General features: G+C 41.8%; 1 long non-coding RNA gene across 1 annotated transcript; it reads left to right on the top strand.

Moving 5' to 3' along the window:
- The first annotated feature begins 17,279 nt into the window (after nt 1–17,279).
- LOC109616910 lies at nt 17,280–18,486 on the top strand. The gene is made up of 2 exons (XR_002198211.3): nt 17,280–17,533; nt 17,836–18,486. It is a non-coding gene; the product is annotated as an uncharacterized LOC109616910 (long non-coding RNA).
- The last annotated feature ends 170 nt before the right edge of the window (nt 18,487–18,656 follow it).

Here is an 18,656-nt window from a genome sequence, read left to right as displayed (position 1 = left end):
ATACCTCCAGCGTTTTCACCCATATGCTGCCATGGTAAATTTGCTGCTGGTGGTGTAAAGCTTAGTACTTGACGAGCTGGGGGAACAAACATAACAGCTTTAATTTCACTGCAGAGATTGCATATTCAGTAATGAAACAATAATTGAACTGTGCAAAGCTAATGATATGTACAACACACCTCGACACCTTTTATCCAGAAAGTCAAGTGCCCTAATGAAAAACAGATTATGGATAAAAGGATTCCTAATCTTAAATAGAAGCAATAGTTTCCAAGACAAAAAACATCACAAATAACATCACTTACTTGTACTCAAACTCTTGGCTCTGTGAAGTGGATTCTGGATTACTGGGGAGAAACCTGGTTCTGAGAAAGAGGGAACAGAAATTTTAAAATCTAACAGTGTAGAGTTTAGTTACAGGATCACAAATTAAGCATCACAGCAATACATTTTACATACCAGCTCTGAAGTCTTCAGATGGCTCAAAATGTTCCTGGTTTTCTGGAATCGATGCAACTTCTGTAGCATGTAGTGATTCAAGTAATGTCCTGTTTGTCCCTCTCAACTCTTTTCAATATTATTTTCCTTTTGGTCCAGTAACTAGACATTGTGACTAACAATGCATTTACCTTTAAAACCAAAACGATTGACTAACAGTAGGTCTCTTGGGTGAAGATAACCGGTTATGCTCTGGCCAAGGTATCTGCAAGAAAACGTGAACAAAACCAGATTGTTAACATTAGGAATATACAGTAGCTATGCTGTGGGGGGGAAACATTATCAGCCAAATGTGGAACAGTGAAATTGTTAAAAATAAAATGTATTCACCGAGTGTTGTGATTCAAGTGAACACAGAATTTTCCTCAAACATAAAAAGTACAGCAGTTGGGAGAATTAGAAATCATAATCGCCTTAAATCCAGTACAGTAGCAACACAGCACAAAACTTGCTAGCCACAGTGTGTAACAAAGGCAAAACCCCATGTGCTAACTAACACTTACTAGCCACTCTAACTACTGGACTAGCAGCATACTTGTTCAGGCAAACAAAATAATTTAAACAACATATATACATCGTTATTTTTGTAAGAAAACACTAAAAGTTAAACTTAGTCTTTCTAGATGTAAAGCTTTTGCTACCTATTATAGCTCGTAAAAATTCTACATGTACTAACAACATTGCGTTAACAAGGCTACTTTAGCTAGTTAGGCAAGAACACAGATGACTACACATTTTAAATATATAAACTAAAAACAATGTAAATATAATATTGCGTTACACAAAAAGGAAACATGTACTTACTTAAACGATGGTAGTCGATGACTTTGCTAGCTAGTGTTGAGATAAATTAAGTTTAAATAATGCTGATTTAATAACAATGTATTCTTATGTTTTTGTTTTATTAAATTGTATGCTGCAGCCAGGATAAGGAAATATGATTGAATACAATAACCATAAAAAGTTTAGAACTCCATACATTACACTCAGCCACACTCACTCAGACTTTACACCTGGCTCAGATAGGGAGACAGGATTAAAACCCCACAATTAACATACAAATGAAACTGCCCCCTATACAGCACAAAGAGACCTTCTGTCTCCAGCCCCCTGATGTTCTAGTCTAGGTTAGGACAATAGAATGTAAATTACTGTAACCTGGTTAAGATTTCACACCTAAAGAACCTGTTGATCTATGACCGAGAGTAACCCCCAAATGGGAAAAATTTAGAGCATGTCCTTCTTCATTGAACAGCGAAAACAAAGAGATTCGTCCAACATGTCACCATGCCAACGAAGAGCCAATAAGGATGGGTTTTACTCACGAGAGTGAAAAGTAACCGCCCCTGTGGCGGGAGTATCAAAACCAATGTTCGATCTTGATTCGGGGCGAATATTTTGTGGAAGCTCGAGGGTTGAGCAAATGTTTGACCGCTGCAGTGTATTTCATGTATTTTGACTTATCAATTCATATTAATAAATCTTTGTGCTAAATTTCCATTTGGACCGGAGCCTCGTCCTTCTTCAGAAATTCTGATACACGTAAAATTCTAACACTAGCAAACTGCAGGCTGTAACTCGCGATTGAGCGACGAACTAATGCAAATGTGTGTCCAAACCAACATGTCCGGTCGATTTTGAGAGTAGCCTTGTATTTAAAAGCGTCTTGCCGCCGGACGACTGCGGTCCTTTACACCGAGGCAACCGCCAGAGAAAATGAAGCAGTCAAGAAATCTCGCAAGAAATGGGAGTGACGTATTCGGCGACAAACATTTCATCCCCGCCAGCAGGACGCACTTATAGCCGACAGCTTAGGGCCGGCGGCAAAAAGAAGCCGTGCAGATATTTTTTGCTATCTGGGTCAGACGTGGTGTCCAGGGTTGTAGTGAACGGTAAACACAGTTTAAGTACTTTTGTATTTGTGAAATAGTGTTTACTAAATTATTTTATTTACTGCTTACTTATTATCGCGTTCCCAGCATTGCTCAGGCATGCTCGATATGCCTTGCAAGCGTGTACTGATTCACCTATCCAACAGAAAACTCAGCTCATCCACGTGCACACTCTAAACTGACGATGTAGAACTACTCAACCTCGGCTTAGAACCAGCGAGCGAGGGCAGCAACAATAGGTCTCACTCAGAGATGACGGACATGTAAAACTTTTTTTAAACGTTCATTTACTCCTCCAATGTCCATTTAAACCTAGGCTCTTGGATAAGGTGGTGTCAAATGGTTAATAAAATACTGTAGTTTCTGATATTTCAGTTGGTAACCTACAGTAGTTAGGTTAATGCAGCTGCTCTGTTTAAGTAGCTACTGTAATTGCTATTCAGCTAGTTAGTAAACTGGCTATCCCCGTGTGAGAGGCTGAAAATAAGACGTTTTTGTAAATCACCAATATCAAAACATATACTTGTCTATTTATTTAGTAAATATAATTATCATGCCAATAAATTATAATTTAAAACATTGCTTCACAGAGAGTAAAGAAAGAGTTGGAAGAGAAAGAGCACAGTGGTGCAGAAAGAGAAGTTAGTTGTTTACTAGCGTTAAATAATGTTTTGTGGATAATATGGGCAATTTTTTTTTAATCTAATCCATTGAAGTAGGAAAATTAAAGAAGGGTAGTAAATCAGCTGTGTACATTTATATTTTAATACAATTATTCGCTCAGAAACCGTTTCACTCATTATAACTATTGGAATTTCTCAAAAATATTACAGGACAGTAATTAGCTGTTCATTGAAATTCAGATTTTAAGACTTTAGTCAGACATGATTTATTATTAATAGTGAAAGCATTACAAAACTGGCACGGTTATAACAACACTCCGATTTGTTGGTATGTGTGCAATATTAAACCTTATTAAATGGCCAGTGCAGTAATAATTTTGTGTTTTGTACATCTTGCACAACTAAGGTTAAACGTGATATATTTACAACATTGGTTGTGTTTCCTGACTGTTAGGTTTTTTGTTCCTTTTTGACCATTCTGGTGGAAATATTGTGCAGAAATGTGTTGAGTCAATTGAAACAGTGGATTCAACACACAACGCCTCTTATGAAATTGACAGGGTTGAGCAATAAAATAACAGCCCCATCAACTTAACAAGATTGCACTATAAGAATGCCACTTAGTGTCAGCCTAGGTTCACAAGGCCACACCTCCAATCTCGTCTGGCCTCCCTGGAGGTCTGGAAACGTACCTATTAAAAATGTTGCTGCTGACTCTCTATTGTGACTGAAGTGTGTAGCCCTGTCACAATAATGACAATTTACCTTCACTGTAAAATCTAAATCAATCAAAATACAATAAAACTACTGGCAGTTTCATCACATGGGGTTTGCCTGTTAGTTTACAGAAAGTCTGTATTCATTATAACAGATAATGTCCATAAATGTACAACAATTTTCTGAAAAAACAGTTTTTACCATTGAAAAACAGAATTTCGGTATAAAAACAGTAAAACTACTGCCAGTTTCATTACATTGGGCTTCCATGTAATTTTACAGTAGGTACATATTTGTTAATAGATACTGTCTGTCAATATAGGTAGCTTCCATTTTTTGTTTTATTGCAAATACGGCTCCATAAAAAATTAAGAGACGACTGAACCCTTTTCTTTCCTTTCCGAAAAAGTTGGAAAGGAATGTTTTGAGTGAGGAACAGAAGAGTTCAATTTGCAGTGGTCTCTTAATTTTAACCCTTCTGTGAATATAGTTGAAGCTGAATCAGGGTAAAAATTGTTGGTCCTGTGTGAGGTAGGGAAAGTGGTGCCCCTGCCGCCAGACCATTGGGGGCTCATTGAAGAGCTCCTTACAGTCAGGGGAGCAGGAGCACCTGGAGGATGACGAGGTGATCCTGCCACCCCACTCGTGGGGGCTCTGTGACAAGCCCCTGCAGCATTGGGACCAGTGGACAGTGGAGGAGGCGATGTCTCCATTGCCGTGCCCCAACCTGGTACCTCCAGGGCCAGCACCCCAAACTGGGACTCCAGCGCCAGTCCCCAGCCTGCAGCTCCCAGTGCAATTCCCCAGGTGTCAGGTCCCAGCAGGGGTGGCTCTAGGAATCTCAATTTCAATGGTGACGAATAAAAGGAATGATTCCCTTCAGTTCTGTCTTCGGTGGTGCCAACCCTCAGCCGTGAGAGTAAGCTGTGGTTGTTAACACCATCTGCTCATAAAAAGCACTTGAGTCAATCAAAAAAAATAACAAAACATGAAGACTAATTCTCTGATATTGCAATAACACTACTTAACCCGAATTAGTATCCTAACCAAGTCTATTTGCCAACTGGATGCAAAAACACTGCCTCTTGAACTGGGTCCATCTTAGAAAAGTTCTATATAAATACCAATGTGTGTGTCGGTCCAAAGTCATATGAAGAACTGAATGATAACTCTTCTACACCAAACAATAAAAATGTGCTTGGTGGAGGTGAGAGGTTTTTGCATCCTTCTGACTCGCATCAAATTAGTTCCTATAATCCTACTACATGAACGTGAAACTCCAATGAATGGGATGGACTTGCCTGGAGACCCATTGCTACCAACAAAATTAGAGCAGAAAAAGTAATGTCATACCTTGATATACTGATATGATTTACTGTTAAGACTTAATTATGATTGTTGATTGGATGATGGTTTGAGAGACTGTATATCACAGCTATGATGCCATCATTTCCTACTGCTCTAATTGTGTTAGTGAACAGTTTAGAAGAGCAGTAAGGCATCTCAGGAGTTTTTGATACATTGCCAACATACTACAGCCTAATGCTGCATCAATGGTGTTCTATCATGCCTACAAATAGCCCTTTGCCATGGTGTTGGGGAAGTTTCTGAAGCCTGATGTATTCTAACTGATTAAAACGACTGAGCAACTGTTTAGATGAGAAAAGGAATGTTGGTTGTGCTGTGAGAAAGGAAGTATGAGGTGTTGAGGTAAACATAAAGCTCCAGCAGGACGGGGGTAGATGCAGATCAATGGGTTTTAGGACAGGATAGGGGAAGATACACAACAGGGGGTAGGAAGGATAAGGAACATAGGGGGTTTTATGGTGCGACCATGTGGATTCCTAACCCCACCCATTTCTCTAGAAGTATTGAATGTATTTCCCAATGCTTTAGAGACTCCTCGGATGATTATGTCTGTAAGCATTTGACGCGTCTCTCTCATTTGCAAATGATTTAATAAATGAACTGTTAATTTGTGCCAAGAGTGTTTCGTCTCTGTACTTCCTTCTAAAAGAGTTTTGATCGATAAAATTACCGTCACACATGGTAAACTGGTGATATAATACACACCCCTTAGATGTTATACTGCTATTGTGAACTGGTACCACTAATGACAGCTGTAAAAAAAAGTTAAACATAAAACATGATAAACATAAACATGATATGTTCAAAATAAATGCCCCTTGTATCTCATTGCTTACGTATTTCCAGTATATTAAGATAAAATGCTCTAAATTGGGATTCAACAAATCTTGTCTTAAAAAACACTTCAAATATATTAAATGTATACACTAAATAACAAAAAATTTACAGTTAATCTTTCTTTAAAGAGCTATAACAAACACCAAAACTGCTGGCTGAGTGTGAGCCTAGTTAAAATCTTAAAATCTCTTAATCACCTGTTCAAAATTCTATTGTATTTTGTTGGATGCTGATGTGATTAGGCTAAGTAAAAAAATAAAAACATGCTCATCAGCCCCATTACTTCTGTTGATATTTAGCAAAATATAAACCAACTCATGGTTTACAGAATATGGCTCACACTCAAGATTCAGGTTGAGTAACCACCATATCAAGTTAAGATTTTAACCACATAACTGACGTCTTTGATCTGCAGTTATTCTAATGCGTACATAAAATTTTACAGCTCTCCAGTCCCGGTTTACTAGTGTTTGCGGAAAAGCAGAAGTACAACTCTCACAGTCTTGTTTTCCAGGGGTCTTTCCAATTTGAATGAAGTTCATCAAAGAATGTTCAACTGCATCCACCTCCATACTCAACCAGGTTTTTACAGTCTTTTTTATGCTTTGTTGATCTAGATAATGGGAATAGTTCTTGCTGAAAGAGCAGTGTCCCAGACTGCTCGACCAACCTATGGTTTGTTTTTACTCTGCCAATTTTAAATCCTGGATAATTCTAGAAGTACCTTGTACTCATTCTCAAACATGTATAAACTTTTTACCCTACTAACATAAAATAATACCTGTCAGAACAGTATAAGAAGACTCCTCTCTTGAGTCCCTTCCTGATGCCCAATTCCAGTGTGCGTCTTCCATTTTTTCAGACACGGCAGCTTCCAAAATACAAGTTACAAATACAATGTGCAACAAAAATAAGACCCAATATGTTGCCTTGGTGTAATTCTCAGACCGAAGGCAACAGGAGACATGCTTACTGTAGGAACCGCTCTTTCGTCCTAGCTTCCCCTTTGGAGCTGACTGCTTGTGAGGAATCGCTGTCATCTCTTCTTGAAGTGAAAAATGCTAAATATTTAACTATGCCAGTTTTCCAGCCTATTAGCTAACCCATGTATCTGGATGTGATCAAAACATGAAAACAAGAAACCATCAAAAATGTATGGTATTATCAATAGGCCAATTTAAATATGAAGTATACAAATACCTGTCAGATTAGTATCAGAAGACGCCTCTCTATCAGAGTTAATTCCTGATGCCCAGTTGGAGTCTGTCTTCTGTTTGTTCAGACACGGCCGTGTCTAAAATACAAGTTACAGATACAATGTGCAACACAAATAGGACCAAATATGTTGCATAGCATCATAGCATAGCATAGCATCATCTTCCGCTTATCCGGGGCCGGGTCGCGGGGGCAGCAGTCTAAGCAGGGATGCCCAGACTTCCCTCTCCCCAGACACTTCCTCCAGCTATTCCGGGGGGACACCGAGGCGTTCCCAGGCCAGCCGGGAGACATAGTCCCTCCAGCGTGTCCTAGGTCTTCCCCGGGGTCTCTTCCCGGTGGGACGGGACCGGAACACCTTCCCAGGAAGGCGTTCCGGAGGCATCCGAAACAGATGCCCAAGCCACCTCAGCTGACCCCTCTCGATGTGGAGGAGCAGCGGCTCTACTCTGAGCTCCTCCCGGGTGACCGAGCTTCTCACCCTATCTCTAAGGGATCGCCCAGCCACCCTGCGGAGAAAGCTCATTTCGGCCGCCTGTATCCGGGATCTTGTCCTTTCGGTCATGACCCAAAGCTCATGACCATAGGTGAGAGTAGGAACGTAGATTGACCGGAAAATCGAGAGCTTCGCCTTGCGGCTCAGAACCGGTGACAAAGGGCAGCCCTGCCGGGGTCCAACATGCGCTGGGAACAAGTCTGACTTACTGCCGGCAATGCGGACCAAGCTCCTGCTTCGGTCGTACAGGGACCTGACAGCCCTTAGCAAAGGACCCAGGACCCCATATTCCCGAAGCACTCTCCACAGGATGCCGCGAGGGACACAGTCGAATGCCTTCTCCAAATCCACAAAACACATGTGGACTGGTTGGGCAAACTCCCATGAACCCTCCATCACCCTGTAGAGGGTATAGAGCTGGTCCAGTGTTCCACGGCCTGGACGAAAACCACACTGTTCCTCCTGAATCCGAGGTTCTACTATCGGCCGTATTCTCCTCTCCAGAACCCTGGCATAGACTTTCCCGGGGAGGCTGAGAAGTGTGATCCCCCTATAGTTGGAACACACCCTCCGGTCCCCCTTCTTAAAAAGAGGGACCACCACCCCGGTCTGCCATCCCAGAGGCACTGTCCCCGACTGCCACGCGATGTTGCACAGGCGTGTCAGCCAAGACAGCCCCACAACATCCAGAGACTTGAGGTACTCAGGGCGGATCTCATCCACCCCTGGTGCCTTGCCACCAAAGAATTTCTTGACTACATCTGTGACTTCAGCCCGGTGATGGACGAGTCCACCTCTGAGCCCTCATCCTCTGCTTCCTCAATGGAAGACGTGACGGCGGGATTGAGGAGATCCTCGAAGTACTCCTTCCACCGCCCGACGACATCCCCAGTTGAGGTCAACAGCTGCCCACCTCTACTGTAAACAGCGTTGGTAGGGCACTGTTTCCCTCTCCTGAGGCGCCGGATGGTTTGCCAGAATCTCTTCGAGGCCAGCCGATAGTCCTTCTCCATGGCCTCACCGAACTCCTCCCAGGCCCGAGTTTTTGCCTCCACAACCACCCGGGCTGCAGTCCGCTTGGCCTGTCGGTACCCGTCAGCTGCCTCTGGAGTCCCACAAGCCAACCAGGCCTGATAGGACTCCTTCTTCAGCTTGACAGCATCCCTTACTTCCGGTGTCCACCACCGGGTTCGGGGATTGCCGCCTCGACAGGCACCGGAGACCTTACGGCCACAGCTCCGAGCGGCCGCTTCGACAATGGCGGTGGAGAACATGGTCCACTCGGACTCAATATCTCCAGCCTCCCTCGGGATCCAGTCAAAGCTCTGCCGGAGGTGGGAGTTAAAGATCTCTCTGACAGGAGACTCGGCCAGATGTTCCCAGCAGACCCTTACAGTACGCTTGGGCCTGCCGAGTCTGTCCAGCTTCCTCCCCCGCCATCGGATCCAACTCACAACCAGGTGGTGATCAGTTGACAGCTCCGCCCCTCTCTTCACCCGAGTGTCCAAGACATGTGGCCGCAGGTCAGATGAAACGACAACAAAGTCGATCATCGACCTGTGGCCTAGGGTGTCCTGGTGCCACGTGCACTGATGGACACCCTTATGCTTGAACATGGTGTTCGTTATGGACAAACTGTGACTAGCACAGAAGTCCAATAACTGAACACCGCTCGGGTTCAGATCAGGGGGGCCGTTCCTCCCAATCACGCCCCTCCAGGTGTCACTGTCTGACTACCTCTAGTCGGAACCTCTCAACCTCACGCACCATCTCAGGCTCCTTCCCCGCCAGCGAGGTGACATTCCACGTCCCTAGAGCTAGTTTCCGTGTCCGGGGATCGGGTTGTCTAGGCCCCTGCCTTCGACTGCCGCCCGATCCTCTCTGCACCGGCCCCTTATGGTCCCTCCTGTGGGTGGTGAGCCCACGGGAGGGCGGCCCCATGTCGCTCGTTCGGGCTGGGCCCCGCCGGGCCCCATGGGGAAAGGCCCGGCCATCAGGCGCTCGCGAACGAGCCCCAACCCCGGGCCTGGCTCCAGGGTGGGGCCCCGGCTGCGCCATGCCAGGCGACGTCACAGAACACACAATTTTTTTTCTTCATTAAGGGGTTTTTGAACCGCTCTTAGTCTGACCCGTCGCCTAGGTCCTGTTTGCCTTGGGAGACCCTACCAGGGGCATATAGCCCCAGACAACATAGCTCTTAGGGTCACTCGGGTACTCAAACCCCTCCACCACGTTAAGGTGGCAGTTCAAGGAGAGGCAAATATGTTGCATTGGTGTAAATTCCCTGACTGAAGGCAACAGGAGTCATGCTTACTGTGGGAACAGCTTTTTTGTCCCAGCTTCCCCTTCTGTGCTGACTGCCTGTGACCAATCGCTGTCATCTCTATTGGAATTAAGTACAAATTATTAGCCATATCAGTTTTTCATCCTATTACCTGAAGGCATCAAGGAAGTTATCAAGACAACATGAAAACCAGCTAATTCAGTTTTAAGGTATCTTTTTTACTACATGCATGATAAACCATAAACCATCATATGGAATTGGTAAACAATAACCTGTAATGTGATATAAGACTGGTTCTGATAAAACAAAGATTTCACGGTGAACACAAAAACAATCTATAATTGCACAAAGGGTTCACAGTTTCATACAGCACTGTATCTGGTATACTAATACCTGTCAGGTTTCCATTTGAAGACTCTTCTTCAGAAGACTCTGCTTTCTCTGAGACACTTTCCGATTCCAAATTTGAGTAGTCTGTGTCATCCTTTTTTTCAGACATGAGAGTTTCTAAAACACAACAGGCAAATGGAAGCATATTTTATAAATTATTTTTAAAAATTGTTAACATCTAGCTAATACCTTAGACACTTACCACAGGGGCTAATGGAGATTTGGTCCATACTTTTCCCCTTGAACTGTGTAAATCTGCGTTGTTCACAGGCCATCAGTGTCTTGCTGATCTTTGCTAACTGAAGAGTTCTTTCAGGGAGACGGTAGAATTTGCGATGTACCCTAATGTCATGACCCAAGAAGTCAGCAAATTGGTCCTGTTCTGTATCATTGAGATTCAACACTCTGGAGAGGGTGGCAACCTGTGTTCATAGTTAAGTAGACGATAGTGCTTTAGGTTGCTGGGCTCCAAATTTTTTGGCATAGGCACGAATGCCTATTCCCCCGAAAATGTGTATCATATCCTGACCTGGCAAATAAGTAGATATTTTAGTCGCTCACCCCACATGAGCCCCGCTCCTTGACAAGCAGCTCCAAAGATCTGACCATTACTGGAGTGAGAAGTAACATTACCTTACTGTCCCTCTTCCCATGGGTTTCTATGCGTTCAAAATATTTGCGGAGCATTTTCTCCACCTCTGTCAATGCTTCTGAAACATCAGGGTTAATTGGGGATTTGTCCTGGGAGAGTAATGTTGCCACAGTCATAGCAGACACTTCTTTGTCCCTCCTTCGGATGAAGATTATCATCTGTGCCGGTATCACCTGTACTAGATTGCAATTTTTTTTGTTGATCTTTTTAGATTTAGCAGTTCTTCGTAGTATTGTTTCTGATCATCCTCCATGTACAAACCCATAACATAAACTTATATTTAATTCACAATAGAATATAGATAACAAATCGAATGTTGAAAGTGAGACATTTTGTAATGTCATGCCAAATATTGGCTAATGTTGGATTTCATAAGAGCTACACATTCCAAAAAAGTTTGAACAGATAGCAATAAGAGGCCGGAAAATTTAAATGTACAGATAAGGAACAGCTGGAGGACCAATTTGCAACTTATTATGTCAATTGGTAACATGATTGGGAATAAAAAGAGCCTCTCAGAGTGGCAGTGTCTCAGAAGTCAAGATGGGCAGAGGATCACCAATTCCCCCAATGCTGCGACAAACTATAGTGGAGCAATATCAGAAAGGAGTTTCTCAGAGAAAAATTGTAAAGAGTTTGAAGTTATCTATAGTGCATAATATCATCCAAAGATTCTGAGAATCTGGAACAATCTCTGTGCGTAAGGGTCAAGGCCAGAAAACCATACTGGATGCCCGTGATCTTCGGGCCCTCAGACGGCACTGCATCACATATAGGAATGATACTGTAATGGAAATCACAACATGGGCTCAGGAATATTTCCAGAAAACATTGTCGGTGAACACAATCCACCGTGCCATTCGCCGTTGCCGGATAAAACTCTATAGGTCAAAAAAGAAGCCGTATCTAAACAGGATCCAGAAGCGCAGGCGTTTTCTCTGGGCCAAGGATCATTTAAAAAGGACTGTGGCAAAGTGGAAAAGTGGTCAGACGAATCAAAATTTGAAGTTCATTTTAGAAAACTGGGACGCCATGTCATCTGGACTAAAGAGGACAAGGACAACCCAAGTTGTTATCAGCACTCAGTTCAAAAGCCTGCATCTCTGATGATATGGGGTTGCATGAGTGCGTGTGGCATGGGCAGCCTACACATCTGGAAAGGCACCATCAATGCTGACAGTTACATCCAAGTTCTAGAACAACATATGCTCCCATCCAGACGTCATCTCTTTCAGGGAAGACCTTGCATTTTCCAACATGACAATGCCAGACCACCTACTGCATCAATTACAATGTCATGGCTGCATAGAAGAAGGATCCGGGTACTGAAATGGCCAGCCAGCAGTCCAGATATTTCACCCATAGAAAACATTTGGCACATCATAAAGAGGAAGGTGCGACAAAGAAGACCTAAGACAGTTGAACAACTAGAAGGCTGTATTAGATAAAAAAACAACATTCCTATTCATAAACTTGAGCAACTTGTCTCCTCAGTCCCCAGACGTTTGCAGTCTGTTATAAAAAGAAGAGGGGATGCCACACAGTGGTAAACATGGCCTTGTCCCAAATTTTTTTGGAATCGGGTTTGTACATATGCATTTTCTTTACATCATCTGCTAATGGAATGAGCTGGGGTGCATTCCATTTCTTCTGTTCCAGTGTACGGTATGAAGAGGCAGAGTTCATCTCCCAGCGAAGGTGATATATGCCTCTGAAGTCTCGGACAAGCTTAATCTTCTCTTCATTCTGTGCAATGAGAGCTTCACTCTCAAAGATGTCTGCAATCTTCTGTATATTTTGTCCAAGATTTGTGGTCAGCGTGGCCTTTCCAAACCTATTTGTCTCTTTGTTAAAGCCAGCCACTTCTTTGACAGCTTTTATGACATATTCAAAGTTCTTGGGGTTGATATAATCCTTCATTTTTTTCAAAGGTGTCACCATCCTACATGTAATCAAAAGTCTGCCAAGTTCTCGCATGTGCTGGTGTTGTGATCGGTTCTCCCCCTTTTTGTTGAATTTTTTTTTTCCCAGGGCGATTATTTTTATCTGTCTTCTTTTATTGCATGGGCTACATCATCTTGAATCATATGATTCACAAGTTTCCATAACCATCAGCCTGCGAGATTTCACTACAACCAAGGATTCAGTGCTTGTGTTTAGATCCAAATCTTTTGGGGTACTAGTGTGCCTTTCATAGGTCTTCTTGTATTATTTTCTTTTGATCAAGCATCTCTTACGTGCGTCTTTCTTTGGCTTATTTCTCTTGAGTCCAGATATTCCAGCGGAATGGTCTTCCTCTGATGACTCAGATGGGACTGGGACATAATCATCCTCACTGTTGTCAGTGCTGGTTATTGAGTTGTCAGTATCATATCCAAGCATTTCTTTGGTTAACTAAATTGGGGGGGATAACACTATTTGACTATTTGGATTGTATGTCAGGGGTTCTGATATAGAATGACTACAAAAAATATGGAATAATTACACAAGGCTCTATTTTTAAACTATTATAAGTGACATTTATTTGCACACAAAATAGGTACATGATTCCCCTTTACAAATATAAATAAATCATTTATATATACATAAATAAATAAATGCTGTAGAGAGCACTACACTACTGTTGAAGTAAAAGAGGACAGTACCTTGAAAACACATACCTTGGGCTAATGCCCTTTGAAAAGGACAGTTTTATTAAGTTTGTCGCATGTTGTTGCTCTGTAAGCTGAGGATTGTAATTCTGGCGATGTGCAGCCTTAACTTAAAAAACAGGGACAGAATTATTTTTAACAGCCTATGGTGGTGGATGTCTATCCCATACTGTCCATCCCAACACAAACATCCTCTGAACCGATCCTTTTTCAGACAATGTAAACAACCTCAAGCAGTTTGATGGGCTGTGATTGTCTGGTACTGCCTGATGACTGCCGAATGACCCATGGTTCCCTCTGATGGAATCACCAGACCTCCATTGTTTTATTAATTCAGCATGTGGTAGCTCTGGTCCTTGATGGCAGATGCAGCATGTCACCAGGCTGGCACGGCAGACATCACACGACAGCTTCTTCAGAGCCTGTCGCACAACAAATCCTGAAATATTAATTAGTAATATCATAACTAATAACAATAATCATTAATAAGCATGGGGAAATTAAGGGAACACTTCCCTTTTTGGACAATCGTGAGATTTTCCCCAGATTGTGACTCTTGGCACTTTTGGTTATAGGGAAAATCAACTTTCAGTTAGCCTTCACCTGAAATGTACATGAGAGCGTTGTCCACAAGACCATCGAAGTGGACGGGAAGGTAGCTGTGATCATGTACTAGGGCAGGAATGTCAGCAAACGGGGATGGAAGATCTTCTCCTCCTGCTGCAGAGGACACATCTACAGCTGACAGGCTTGTAGAGGTGTCGATGACAGCTGGTAGGGACTCTGTGTCATCCTGTGCCGTCACATTGCTTTCTGCATGGTTTAACAACCCCACACTGGGCCATCAGCTTTACATCCTAAAGATGTACTTGAACTGGCTGGCATTAGGGTTGTTATTCGTTTAAGGAAAAAAAAAGATATACAAGAATTGTACACAGATATTCAATACATGCTTTAAAATATTTTATGCTTAAAACATTTTTACAAAAAAAGACTAATTAGAACTAGCCACCCCTGAATGATCTTTCCACATAAAATAGGTTGAATGACATTATCATACAATTCAGATTGTATCAGTGATGATAAGTTCTGCAAACAAATAGTCAAACACAGGCATTTTTCTAAATACTCAAAATGGTTTGTGACACTTCCAGGTATTGTGTATGTCTTAGGGTTAGGGTGTATGTCTGCAGAAAACACATGTTACCAAAAGTAAAAAAAACATATGGACCGACAAACTGAAAACAATACAAGTCACTTAGTGTTGCGGCTGGTAAATATAAATTATGAACCCTACCAGATACTCTGATGGAGTTGAAGAGAAGCTCCAAGTGGTCCTGGCTGAACCTGTAGGTCAGGACATATTGCTGTCCTTCAAGCAACAAAGGAACCAACCGGATTGAAAAGCATGTGCAACTTTGCTGGTTAGCAGCTAAACTGTAACGTTAGCTGCCATAGGTCTCACTCAAAGCTTATTGTTATTAGCCAGCAAATAACTACAACCACATCCACAAATATTGTAATTTAGACAAAAGATTAGATGTCATAAAATCGTTATTGGTGTCAGTAAAACCTCTATAATCGAACAGCTCGTTTGTGATATCTGACTTGATAACTTGCGCAAGTAGCCGTGATCCAACTATGCTGCACGATTTAGACGTTTTTAGAATAGAAAAGCTGCAATTTCAAAATGTTCAAGCATTCAGAATTATAGCCACGTTAATAATGTTTGTAAGAAACCAAACTGTTTGTAAATCCATCAAGGTTTCAGCAAGATAAGAGTATTTGTGTTAGTGCTGATCACTCACCTTATATTAGGTACCACAGAGCCCGACAGGAAGCCTGCCTGTGACAAGATGGCCACCGGTGATGCCGGAAGTGAGTGCGCCTTGAGACGTCTAGCCTTTAAATAAGATGTCTATGGCTCACAAGACGCAGATTTACTTCACACTGCTGGCGTCAGCGGAGACCATCAGAATCTTGTCAAATGCGACAACTTGTATGTGTGAGAGCTTTTCAGTAGTGTATATAAGAGCGTTTCACTTGTATGTATGAGAGCTTTTCAGTAGTGTATGTAAGAGCGTTTTACTTGCATGTATGAGAGCTTTTCAGTAGTGTATATAAGAGCGTTTCACTTGTATGTGTGAGAGCTTTTCAGTAGTGTATGTAAGAGCGTTTTACTTGTATGTATGAGAGCTTTTCAGTAGTGTATATAAGAGCGTTTCACTTGTATGTATGAGAGCTTTTCAGTAGTGTATGTAAGAGCGTTTTACTTGCATGTATGAGAGCTTTTCAGTAGTTTATATAAGAACGTTTCACTTGTATGTGTAAGAGCTTTCAGTAGTGTGTGCAAGAGATTCATCTTCCAGTTCTTGTGAGAGTGTTTCAGTAGTGTATGTAAGAGCATTTCACATGTGTTTATGAGAGGTAATTCTGAATAATGTCCCTGATGGCCCCTCATAGTGGTCCTAAATCAGTCAGTAATACGAGAACACACACAAACTCAAGTCTCATTTGCTGCTACCAGACACTACTTTATCTTTATTAGGATGTAGTTATTTTGTTGTCCATTACTTGCTGTTTGTTTTTAGCCTTTCTTTTGGTGCATTGCTGTGAGGTCAGTATTGTGTAAAGGTTTTATTCACATTGAAAATGTATTTTCTATTGTTACTCCTCAATCTGTATATTTTTCCAAACCTTTGGCCAAGAGTCCTTTTGAGAACTTTCTATTTTTGTATTGCTCTGTGGGAACCTGCAAGCAAGCATTTCCACTTTAAACGTAACTATTTGCATTTTAATCTTTAATTACATTGCTGTTTTTAGTAATCTGTCCCAATATTCATTTGACTTGAATTAATATACGTAACATTGTTCTTGTTACCTTGTAACCCAGTTAAGTTGTTTGTATACTTTAAAGAACGTTCTGTGGCTGCATCGCTGTGAGGGTACATACAAGCATTTTCATGTCGAACTTGTTTACACTACTAACAATTGTACATCTGTTTATTTGTACACATTGTGAAATACTGTATTTTTTGCACTTAAAAAATAAAAGCATTTTAGTGGTATACGCTGTGGCTGATTAAACATGGGTGGGGGGGTAGAAAAAAGAACATGGAAGGTAATGGGGGGTTACGGGGTAAAATTCACAACATTTTACATGGGGAAATACATACACACAGAAAATTTTGTTCCACAACTGATGTGTTACTGCTTTAACTGACTGGTTCGGACGCAGGAAGGCATTAGCCATCTTGGTAATATGATCAGTGACGACAAGGACATCGATGGACTGATTGTGAGAATCTTCAGCGGCAGGCACATATAAGTAGCCATCATCGAAGTCCTCTAACGTCCCCCACCTGCTGCTTAGTTGCACCATTGCCTGATGGGACCAGTGAGGTTGGTGCAGAAGCATGTGGACACTCATGACGTGTGTGCCCAGCTGCATTGCAAAGGAAGCAGAGGTGGTCAGCGTAGCAGTGATACCCTGTGCTGTGATTCACATCTATACACACTCCACACACACTTCTCCTGGGCCTCCTCTGAAACCTATTCTCTTGAAATAGAAAATTACTGGAAACAGCACTTCCTACTATTGAAACATCCTTTGCCACGCCTCTTCTTCTGCCTCCCTCTCACAATATAAATGTTTCTTCTGCTGTATTTTTCTAGATCTGTTGTTTAACGAAAGTATATTCACTCCCATCCAACATTGTACCACCGGGAGTTTGTCACAATGCAAGGACAGCAGTCAATGCATCCTGAAGCCCCTCAAGCTCCAAGAATCCAACATACTGTTTTAGTGGAACAGCCTCTACCCAGGGATGACATTGTCTGGTCGCTTTGGAGCCTTACACACTTCAACCCATGCTGTCTTGGATTGTTAGCAGTGTTTTATTCCATAAAGGTGAGTTTCTCTCTATAGTCAAGATATTGCAAGATTTTCCTGCAGTAGAAGGACATAAGTCAGTCCAACCCTCAAACAAATAAAAAACTCTCAGATGTTTTTTTTTGTTATGGTAAGGCATTTTAGAATATGTGTATCTTTTTTCGACTAATTCCTCCCTTCACTATTAAACGTTTGCAGTTTTAAAGGTTTATGCTCTGGCTTGTGAGGATGGTTTTAACTACAACATCTATAAAAATGCATAACAATATGTATCAGCACATCAATCTTTATATATGGTTATAGTATGTTTTTTTTTTCAGTCCAGGGATAACAAGATGGTTGGAGACTTGGACGGAGCAAGAAAACACTGGGAGATTGCACGTCGCTTCAACATTGCGTCCCTGACCCTGGCAGTAATTCTGACCATTGTGCTGATTATTGTATATAGCAAAGCAATACAGACACAAAAGTAGGATCAACACACTGTTGTTAATTGATGTTTTTAACTGATGCGCCAATGTCACTGACCAGGGAGATGGACGAGTATTACTAATGAGTCCAGCAATCAAAGTTAATTTGTGTGGTGTCCAGTTGGAAATTACACCATAGACTTCAGCCTTAAACCTTTAGCCTTGTGTTATTTCTATTTTGATTTTGTAACATTTAAAGAATTGTCAGGTGGATTTAAGTTTCTCTATGTGAATTCAGTGTGTCTTCATTTAAAAAACAGTATGTTCCAGTCTTTTATTTTCATTTTGGAGTTGGTCCAAATATGACATTTCTTCTGGCTTTATACATTTGATCTAACCTCTTACACAATCACATACATCTGTAATTCCTTTAGCACTGGGTACAATATGTTCTTTGCACTACTTCAGTTCTGTGTTTCACAAACTATACATTTTCATGTGTCATACATGTTTTTCCTTCTTAAAAAAACAACTATAATAAAAACAGTCAAGGTAAACTTGGCCACGTTCTAATTGAGTGTGTGATATTTACTGTGTCCTACACTCTCCCAATTAACCAAAATAATTTCCATAGCATTAGATATACCATGGAACACAGTGAAGACAGTCATCATCAAGTGGAGAAAATATGTCACACCAGAGACATTACCAAGAACTGGACGTCCCTCCAT

This window comes from Esox lucius, chromosome 19 (assembly GCF_011004845.1).
Source record: "Esox lucius isolate fEsoLuc1 chromosome 19, fEsoLuc1.pri, whole genome shotgun sequence".
In the NCBI taxonomy this organism is placed as follows: domain Eukaryota; kingdom Metazoa; phylum Chordata; class Actinopteri; order Esociformes; family Esocidae; genus Esox; species Esox lucius.
The sequence above is the reverse complement of the archived record's forward strand: the minus strand, read 5'-3'. Positions and strand labels throughout refer to the sequence as shown.